Raw genomic sequence first — 9,636 nt, 5'->3', positions numbered from 1 at the left:
TCTTGTCTTGTCTTGTCTTGTCTTGTCTGGTCTTGTCTGGTCTTGTCTTGTCTTGTCTTGTCTTGTCTTGTCTAGTCTTGTCTTGTCTTGTCTTGTCTTGTCTTTACTTGTCTTGTCTTGTCTTGTCGTGTCTTGTCTTGTCTTGTCTTGTCTTGTCTTGTCTTGTCTTGTCTTGTCATGTTGTGTGTTGTGTTGTTTTGTCTTGTCATGTCTTATATTTTCTTGTCTTGTCTTGTCTTGTGATGTAATGTCGTGTGTTGTGTTGTTTTGTCTTGTCATGTCTTATATTGTCTTGTCTTGTCTTGTCTTGTGATGTAATGTCGTGTGTTGTGTTGTTTTGTCTTGTCCTGTCTTGTCTTGTCTTGTCTTGTCTTGTCTTGCCTTGTCTTGTCTTGTCTTGTCTTGTCTTGTCTTGTCTTGTCTTGTCTTGTCTTGTGATGTCAAGTCATGTCGTGTGTTGTGTTGTTTTGTCTTGTCTTGTCTTGTCTTGTATTGTCTTGTCTTGTGTTGTCTTGTCTTGTCTTGTCTTGTCTTGTCTTGTCTTGTCTTGTCTTGTCTTGTCTTGTCTTGTCTTGTCTTGTCTTATCTTGTCTTGTCTTGTCTGGTCTTGTCTGGTCTTGTCCTGTCTTGTCTTGTCTTGTGATGTAATGTCGTGTGTTGTGTTGTTTTGTCTTGTCCTGTCTTGTCTTGTCTTGTCTTGTCTTGTCTTGTCTAGTCTTGTCTTGTCTGGTCTTGTCTTGTCTTGTCTTGTCTTGTCTTGTCTTGTCTTGTCTTGTCTTGTCTTGTCTTGTCTTGTCTTGTCTTGTCTTGTCTTGTCTTGTCTTGTCTTGTATTGTCTTGTCTTGTCTTGTCCTGTCTTGTCTTGTCTTGTCTTGCCTTGTCTTGTCTTGTCTTGTCTTGTCGTGTCTTGTATTGTCTAGTCTTGTCTTGTCTTGTCATGTCTTGTCTTGTCTTGTCTTGTCTTGCCTTGCCTTGTCTTGTCTTGTCTTGTCTTGTCTTGTCTTGTCTTGTCTTGTCCTGTCCTGACGTGTGTTGTGTTGTTTTGTCTTGTCTTGTTTTGTCTTGTTTAGCTTTGTCTTGTCATGTCTTATCTTGTCTTGTCTTGTCTTGTCTTGTGATGTCATGTCATGTCGTGTGTTGTGTTGTTTTGTCTTGTCATGTCTTGTCTTGTCTTGTCTTGTCTTGTCTTGTCTTGTCTTGTCTTGTCTTGTCTTGTCTTGTCTTGTCTTGTCTTGTCTTGTCTAGTCTTGTCTTGTCTTGTCTAGTCTTGTCTTGTCTTGTCTTGTCTTGTCTTGTCTTGTCTTATCTTGTCTTGTCTTGTCTTGTCTTGTCTTGTCTTGTCTTGTCTTGTCTTGTCTTGTCTTGTCTTGTCTTGTCTTGTCTTGTCTTGTCTAGTCTTGTCTAGTCTTGTCTAGTCTTGTCTAGTCTTGTCTAGTCTTGTCTTGTCTTTTCTTGTCTGGTCTTGTCTTGTCTTGTCTTGTCTTGTCTTGTGTTGTCTTGTCTTGTCTTGTCTTGTCTTGTCTTGTCTTGTCTTGTCTTGTCTAGTCTTGTCTTGTATTGTCTTGTCTTGTCTTGTCTTGTCTTGTCTTGTCTTGTCTTGTCTTGTCTTGTCTTGTCTTGTCTTGTCTTGTCTTGTCTTGTCTTGTCTTGTCTTGTCTTGTCTTGTCTTGTCTTGTCTTGTCTAGTCTTGTCTTTTCTTGTCTGGTCTTGTCTTGTCTTGTCTGGTCTTGTCTTGTCTTGTGTTGTCTTGTCTTGTCTTGTCTTGTCTTGTCTTGTCTTGTCTTGTCTTGTCTTGTCTTGTCTTATCTTGTCTTGTCTTGTCTGGTCTTGTCTGGTCTTGTCTTGTCTTGTCTTGTCTTGTCTTGTCTTGTCGTGTCTTGTCTTGTCTTGCCTTTTCTTGTCTGGCCTTGTCTAGTCTTGTCTAGTCTTGTCTAGTCTTGTCTTGTCTTGTCTTGTCTTTTCTTGTCTAGTCTTGTCTAGTCTTGTCTTGTCTTGTCTTGTCTTGTCTTGTCTTGTCTAGTCTTGTCTTGTCTTGTCTTGTCTAGTCTTGTCTAGTCTTGTCTTGTCTAGTCTTGTCTTGTCTTGTATTGTCTTGTCTTGTCTTGTCTTGTCTTGTCTAGTCTTGTCTTGTCTTGTCTAGTCTTGTCTTGTCTTGTCTTGTCTTGTCTTGTCTTGTCTTGTCTTGTCTTGTCTTGTCTTGTCTTGTCTTGTCTTGTCTTGTCTTGTCTTGTCTTGTCTTGTCTTGTCTTGTCGTGTCTTGTCTTGTCTTGCCTTTTCTTGTCTGGCCTTGTCTAGTCTTGTCTAGTCTTGTCTAGTCTTGTCTAGTCTTGTCTAGTCTTGTCTAGTCTTGTCTAGTCTTGTCTTGTCTTGTCTTGTCTAGTCTTGTCTAGTCTTGTCTAGTCTTGTCTTGTCTTGTCTTGTCTTGTCTTGTCTTGTCTAGTCTTGTCTTGTCTTGTCTTGTCTAGTCTTGTCTAGTCTTGTCTTGTCTAGTCTTGTCTTGTCTTGTCTTGTCTTGTCTTGTCTTGTCTAGTCTTGTCTTGTCTTGTCTTGTCTAGTCTTGTCTAGTCTTGTCTTGTCTAGTCTTGTCTAGTCTTGTCTTGTCTTGTCTTGTCTTGTCTTGTCTTGTCTTGTCTTGTCTTGTCGTGTCTTGTCTTGTCTTGTCTTGTCTTGTCTTGTCTTGTCTTGTCTTGTCTTGTCTTGTCTTGTCGTGTCTTGTCTTGTCTTGCCTTTTCTTGTCTGGCCTTGTCTAGTCTTGTCTAGTCTTGTCTAGTCTTGTCTAGTCTTGTCTAGTCTTGTCTAGTCTTGTCTAGTCTTGTCTTGTCTTGTCTTGTCTAGTCTTGTCTAGTCTTGTCTAGTCTTGTCTTGTCTTGTCTTGTCTTGTCTTGTCTTGTCTAGTCTTGTCTTGTCTTGTCTTGTCTAGTCTTGTCTAGTCTTGTCTAGTCTTGTCTTGTCTTGTCTTGTCTAGTCTTGTCTAGTCTTGTCTTGTCTTGTCTTGTCTTGTCTTGTCTTGTCTAGTCTTGTCTTGTCTTGTCTTGTCTAGTCTTGTCTAGTCTTGTCTTGTCTAGTCTTGTCTAGTCTTGTCTTGTCTTGTCTTGTCTTGTCTTGTCTTGTCTTGTCTTGTCTTGTCTTGTCTTGTCTTGTCTTGTCTTGTCTTGTCTAGTCTTGTCTAGTCTTGTCTAGTCTTGTCTAGTCTTGTCTAGTCTTGTCTTGTCTTTTCTTGTCTGGTCTTGTCTTGTCTTGTCTTGTCTTGTCTTGTGTTGTCTTGTCTTGTCTTGTCTTGTCTTGTCTTGTCTTGTCTTGTCTTGTCTAGTCTTGTCTTGTATTGTCTTGTCTTGTCTTGTCTTGTCTTGTCTTGTCTTGTCTTGTCTTGTCTTGTCTTGTCTTGTCTTGTCTTGTCTTGTCTTGTCTTGTCTTGTCTTGTCTTGTCTTGTCTTGTCTTGTCTAGTCTTGTCTTTTCTTGTCTGGTCTTGTCTTGTCTTGTCTGGTCTTGTCTTGTCTTGTGTTGTCTTGTCTTGTCTTGTCTTGTCTTGTCTTGTCTTGTCTTGTCTTGTCTTGTCTTGTCTTATCTTGTCTTGTCTTGTCTGGTCTTGTCTGGTCTTGTCTTGTCTTGTCTTGTCTTGTCTTGTCTTGTCTTGTCTTGTCTTGTCGTGTCTTGTCTTGTCTTGCCTTTTCTTGTCTGGCCTTGTCTAGTCTTGTCTAGTCTTGTCTAGTCTTGTCTTGTCTTGTCTTGTCTTTTCTTGTCTAGTCTTGTCTAGTCTTGTCTTGTCTTGTCTTGTCTTGTCTTGTCTTGTCTAGTCTTGTCTTGTCTTGTCTTGTCTAGTCTTGTCTAGTCTTGTCTTGTCTAGTCTTGTCTTGTCTTGTATTGTCTTGTCTTGTCTTGTCTTGTCTTGTCTAGTCTTGTCTTGTCTTGTCTAGTCTTGTCTTGTCTTGTCTTGTCTTGTCTTGTCTTGTCTTGTCTTGTCTTGTCTTGTCTTGTCTTGTCTTGTCTTGTCTTGTCTTGTCTTGTCTTGTCTTGTCTTGTCGTGTCTTGTCTTGTCTTGCCTTTTCTTGTCTGGCCTTGTCTAGTCTTGTCTAGTCTTGTCTAGTCTTGTCTAGTCTTGTCTAGTCTTGTCTAGTCTTGTCTAGTCTTGTCTTGTCTTGTCTTGTCTAGTCTTGTCTAGTCTTGTCTAGTCTTGTCTTGTCTTGTCTTGTCTTGTCTTGTCTTGTCTAGTCTTGTCTTGTCTTGTCTTGTCTAGTCTTGTCTAGTCTTGTCTTGTCTAGTCTTGTCTTGTCTTGTCTTGTCTTGTCTTGTCTTGTCTTGTCTTGTCTAGTCTTGTCTTGTCTTGTCTAGTCTTGTCTTGTCTTGTCTTGTCTTGTCTTGTCTTGTCTTGTCTTGTCTTGTCTTGTCTTGTCTTGTGTTGTCTTGTCTTGTCTTGTCTTGTCTTGTCTTGTCTAGTCTTGTCTTGTCTTGTCTAGTCTTGTCTTGTCTTGTCTTGTCTTGTCTTGTCTTGTCTTGTCTTGTCTTGTCTTGTCTTGTCTAGCCTTGTCTAGTCTTGTCTAGTCTTGTCTAGTCTTGTCTTGTCTTGTCTTGTCTTGTCTTGTCTTGTCTTGTCTTGTCTTGTCTTGTCTTGTCTTGTCTTGTCTTGTCTTGTCTTGTCTTGTCTTGTCTTGTCTTGTCTTGTCTTGTCTTGTCTTGTCTTGTCTTGTCTTGTCTTGTCTTGTCTTGTCTTGTCTAGTCTTGTCTTTTCTTGTCTGGTCTTGTCTTGTCTTGTCTGGTCTTGTCTTGTCTTGTCTTGTCTTGTGTTGTCTTGTCTTGTCTTGTCTTGTCTTGTCTTGTCTTGTCTTGTCTTGTCTTGTCTGGTCTTGTCTGGTCTTGTCTTGTCTTGTCTTGTCTTGTCTTGTCTTGTCTTGTCTTGTCTTGTCTTGTCTTGTCTTGTCTTGTCTTGTCTTGTCTTGTCTTTACTTGTCTTGTCTTGTCTTGTCTTGTCGTGTCTTGTCTTGTCTTGCCTTTTCTTGTCTGGCCTTGTCTAGTCTTGTCTAGTCTTGTCTAGTCTTGTCTTGTCTTGTATTGTCTTGTCTTGTCTTGTCTTTTCTTGTCTTGTCTTGTCTTGTCTTGTCTTGTCTTGTCTTGTCTTGTCTTGTCTTGTCGTGTCTTGTCTTGTCTTGTCTTGTCTTGTTTTGTCTTGTCTTGTCTTGTCTTGTCTTGTCTTGTCTTGTCTTGTCTTGTCGTGTCTTGTCTTGTCTTGTCTTGTCTTGTTTTGTCTTGTCTTGTCTTGTCTTGTCTTGTCTTGTCTTGTCTTGTCTTGTCTTGTCTTGTCTTGTCTTGTCTTGTCTTGTCTTGTCTTGTCTTGTCTTGTCTTGTCTTGTCTTGTCTTGTCTTGTCTTGTCTTGTCTTGTCTTGTCTTGTCTTGTCTTGTCTTGTCTTGTCTTGTCTTGTCTTGTCTTGTCTTGTCTTGTCTTGTCTTGTCGTGTCTTGTCTTGTCTTGCCTTTTCTTGTCTGGCCTTGTCTAGTCTTGTCTAGTCTTGTCTAGTCTTGTCTTGTCTTGTCTTGTCTAGTCTTGTCTAGTCTTGTCTAGTCTTGTCTTGTCTTGTCTAGTCTTGTCTAGTCTAGTCTTGTCTAGTCGTGTCTTGTCTAGTCTTGCCTTTTCTTGTCTGGCCTTGTCTAGTCTTGTCTTGTCTTGTCTTGTCTTGTCTTGTCTTGTCTTGTCTTGTCTTGTCTTGTCTTGTCTTGTCTTGTCTTGTCTTGTCTTGTCTTGCCTTGTCTTGTCTTGTCTTGTCTTGTCTTGTCTTGTCTTGTCTTGTCTTGTCTTGTCTTGTCTTGTCTTGTCTTGTCTTGTCTTGTCTTGTCTTGTCTTGTCTTGTCTTGTCTTGTCTTGTCTTGTCTTGTCTTGTCTTGTCTTGTCTTGTCTTGTCTTGTCTTGTCTTGTCTTGTCTTGTCTTGTCTTGTCTTGTCTTGTCTTGTCTTGTCTTGTCTTGTCTTGTCTTGTCTTGTCTTGTCTTGTCTTGTCTTGTCTTGTCTTGTCTTGTCGTGTCTTGTCTTGTCTTGCCTTTTCTTGTCTGGCCTTGTCTAGTCTTGTCTAGTCTTGTCTAGTCTTGTCTAGTCTTGTCTTGTCTTGTCTTGTCTAGTCTTGTCTTGTCTTGTCTTGTCTTGTCTTGTCTTGTCTTGTCTTGTCTTGTCTTGTCTTGTCTTGTCTTGTCTTGTCTTGTCTTGTCTTGTCTTGTCTTGTCTTGTCTTGTCTTGTCTAGTCGTGTCTTGTCTAGTCTTGCCTTTTCTTGTCTGGCCTTGTCTTGTCTTGTCTTGTCTTGTCTTGTCTTGTCTTGTCTTATCTTGTCTTGTCTTGTCTGGTCTTGTCTGGTCTTGTCCTGTCTTGTCTTGTCTTGTGATGTAATGTCGTGTGTTGTGTTGTTTTGTCTTGTCCTGTCTTGTCTTGTCTTGTCTTGTCTTGTCTTGTCTAGTCTTGTCTTGTCTGGTCTTGTCTTGTCTTGTCTTGTCTTGTCTTGTCTTGTCTTGTCTTGTCTTGTCTTGTCTTGTCTTGTCTTGTCTTGTCTTGTCTTGTCTTGTCTTGTCTTGTATTGTCTTGTCTTGTCTTGTCCTGTCTTGTCTTGTCTTGTCTTGCCTTGTCTTGTCTTGTCTTGTCTTGTCGTGTCTTGTATTGTCTAGTCTTGTCTTGTCTTGTCATGTCTTGTCTTGTCTTGTCTTGTCTTGCCTTGCCTTGTCTTGTCTTGTCTTGTCTTGTCTTGTCTTGTCTTGTCTTGTCCTGTCCTGACGTGTGTTGTGTTGTTTTGTCTTGTCTTGTTTTGTCTTGTTTAGCTTTGTCTTGTCATGTCTTATCTTGTCTTGTCTTGTCTTGTCTTGTGATGTCATGTCATGTCGTGTGTTGTGTTGTTTTGTCTTGTCATGTCTTGTCTTGTCTTGTCTTGTGTTGTCTTGTCTTGTCTTGTCTTGTCTTGTCTTGTCTTGTCTTGTCTTGTCTTGTCTAGTCTTGTCTTGTCTTGTCTAGTCTTGTCTTGTCTTGTCTTGTCTTGTCTTGTCTTGTCTTGTCTTGTCTTGTCTTGTCTTGTCTTGTCTTGTCTTGTCTTGTCTTGTCTTGTCTTGTCTTGTCTTGTCTTGTCTTGTCTTGTCTTGTCTTGTCTAGTCTTGTCTAGTCTTGTCTAGTCTTGTCTAGTCTTGTCTAGTCTTGTCTAGTCTTGTCTTGTCTTTTCTTGTCTGGTCTTGTCTTGTCTTGTCTTGTCTTGTCTTGTCTTGTCTTGTCTTGTCTTGTCTTGTCTTGTCTTGTCTTGTCTTGTCTTGTCTAGTCTTGTCTTGTATTGTCTTGTCTTGTCTTGTCTTGTCTTGTCTTGTCTTGTCTTGTCTTGTCTTGTCTTGTCTTGTCTTGTCTTGTCTTGTCTTGTCTTGTCTTGTCTTGTCTTGTCTTGTCTTGTCTTGTCTTGTCTAGTCTTGTCTTTTCTTGTCTGGTCTTGTCTTGTCTTGTCTGGTCTTGTCTTGTCTTGTGTTGTCTTGTCTTGTCTTGTCTTGTCTTGTCTTGTCTTGTCTTGTCTTGTCTTGTCTTGTCTTGTCTTGTCTTGTCTTGTCTTGTCTTGTCTTGTCTTGCCTTGTCTTGTCTTGTCTTGCCTTTTCTTGTCTGGCCTTGTCTAGTCTTGTCTAGTCTTGTCTAGTCTTGTCTAGTCTTGTCTAGTCTTGTCTAGTCTTGTCTAGTCTTGTCTTGTCTTGTCTTGTCTAGTCTTGTCTAGTCTTGTCTAGTCTTGTCTTGTCTTGTCTTGTCTTGTCTTGTCTTGTCTAGTCTTGTCTTGTCTTGTCTTGTCTAGTCTTGTCTAGTCTTGTCTTGTCTAGTCTTGTCTTGTCTTGTCTTGTCTTGTCTTGTCTTGTCTTGTCTTGTCTAGTCTTGTCTTGTCTTGTCTAGTCTTGTCTTGTCTTGTCTTGTCTTGTCTTGTCTTGTCTTGTCTTGTCTTGTCTTGTCTTGTCTTGTGTTGTCTTGTCTTGTCTTGTCTTGTCTTGTCTTGTCTAGTCTTGTCTTGTCTTGTCTAGTCTTGTCTTGTCTTGTCTTGTCTTGTCTTGTCTTGTCTTGTCTTGTCTTGTCTTGTCTTGTCTTGTCTAGCCTTGTCTAGTCTTGTCTAGTCTTGTCTAGTCTTGTCTTGTCTTGTCTTGTCTTGTCTTGTCTTGTCTTGTCTTGTCTTGTCTAGTCTTGTCTTGTCTTGTCTTGTCTAGTCTTGTCTAGTCTTGTCTTGTCTAGTCTTGTCTTGTCTTGTCTTGTCTTGTCTTGTCTTGTCTTGTCTTGTCTAGTCTTGTCTTGTCTTGTCTAGTCTTGTCTTGTCTTGTCTTGTCTTGTCTTGTCTTGTCTTGTCTTGTCTTGTCTTGTCTTGTCTTGTCTTTACTTGTCTTGTCTTGTCTTGTCTTGTCTTGTCGTGTCTTGTCTTGTCTTGCCTTTTCTTGTCTGGCCTTGTCTAGTCTTGTCTAGTCTTGTCTAGTCTTGTCTTGTCTTGTCTTGTCTTGTCTTGTCTTTTCTTTTCTTGTCTTGTCTTGTCTTGTCTTGTCTTGTCTTGTCTAGTCTTGTCTTTTCTTGTCTGGTCTTGTCTTGTCTTGTCTGGTCTTGTCTTGTCTTGTCTTGTCTTGTGTTGTCTTGTCTTGTCTTGTCTTGTCTTGTCTTGTCTTGTCTTGTCTTGTCTTGTCTTGTCTTGTCTTGTCTGGTCTTGTCTGGTCTTGTCTTGTCTTGTCTTGTCTTGTCTTGTCTTGTCTTGTCTTGTCTTGTCTTGTCTTGTCTTGTCTTGTCTTGTCTTGTCTTGTCTTGTCTTTACTTGTCTTGTCTTGTCTTGTCTTGTCTTGTCGTGTCTTGTCTTGTCTTGCCTTTTCTTGTCTGGCCTTGTCTAGTCTTGTCTAGTCTTGTCTAGTCTTGTCTTGTCTTGTCTTGTCTTGTCTTGTCTTTTCTTTTCTTGTCTTGTCTTGTCTTGTCTTGTCTTGTCGTGTCTTGTCTTGTCTTGTCTTGTCTTGTTTTGTCTTGTCTTGTCTTGTCTTGTCTTGTCTTGTCTTGTCTTGTCTTGTCTTGTCTTGTCTTGTCTTGTCTTGTCTTGTCTTGTCTTGTCTTGTCTTGTCTTGTCTTGTCTTGTCTTGTCTTGTCTTGTCTTGTCTTGTCTTGTCTTGTCTTGTCTTGTCTTGTCTTGTCTTGTCTTGTCTTGTCTTGTCTTGTCTTGTCTTGTCTTGTCTTGTCTTGTCTTGTCTTGTCTAGTCTTGTCTAGTCTTGTCTAGTCTTGTCTTGTCTTGTCTTGTCTAGTCTTGTCTAGTCTTGTCTAGTCTTGTCTTGTCTTGTCTTGTCTTGTCTTGTCTTGTCTTGTCTTGTCTTGTCTTGTCTTGTCTTGTCTTGTCTTGTCTTGTCTAGTCTTGTCTTTTCTTGTCTGGTCTTGTCTTGTCTTGTCTGGTCTTGTCTTGTCTTGTCTTGTCTTGTGTTGTCTTGTCTTGTCTTGTCTTGTCTTGTCTTGTCTTGTCTTGTCTTGTCTTGTCTTGTCTTGTCTTGTCTGGTCTTGTCTGGTCTTGTCTTGTCTTGTCTTGTCTTGTCTTGTCTTGTCTTGTCTTGTCTTGTCTTGTCTTGTCTTGTCTTGTCTTGTCTTGTCTTGTCTTTACTTGTCTTGTCTTGTCTTGTCTTGTCTTGTCGTGTCTTGTCTTGT

This window comes from Zeugodacus cucurbitae, chromosome X (genome assembly GCF_028554725.1).
Source record: "Zeugodacus cucurbitae isolate PBARC_wt_2022May chromosome X, idZeuCucr1.2, whole genome shotgun sequence".
NCBI lineage: Eukaryota > Metazoa > Arthropoda > Insecta > Diptera > Tephritidae > Zeugodacus > Zeugodacus cucurbitae.
This window is presented reverse-complemented; position numbering follows the sequence as displayed.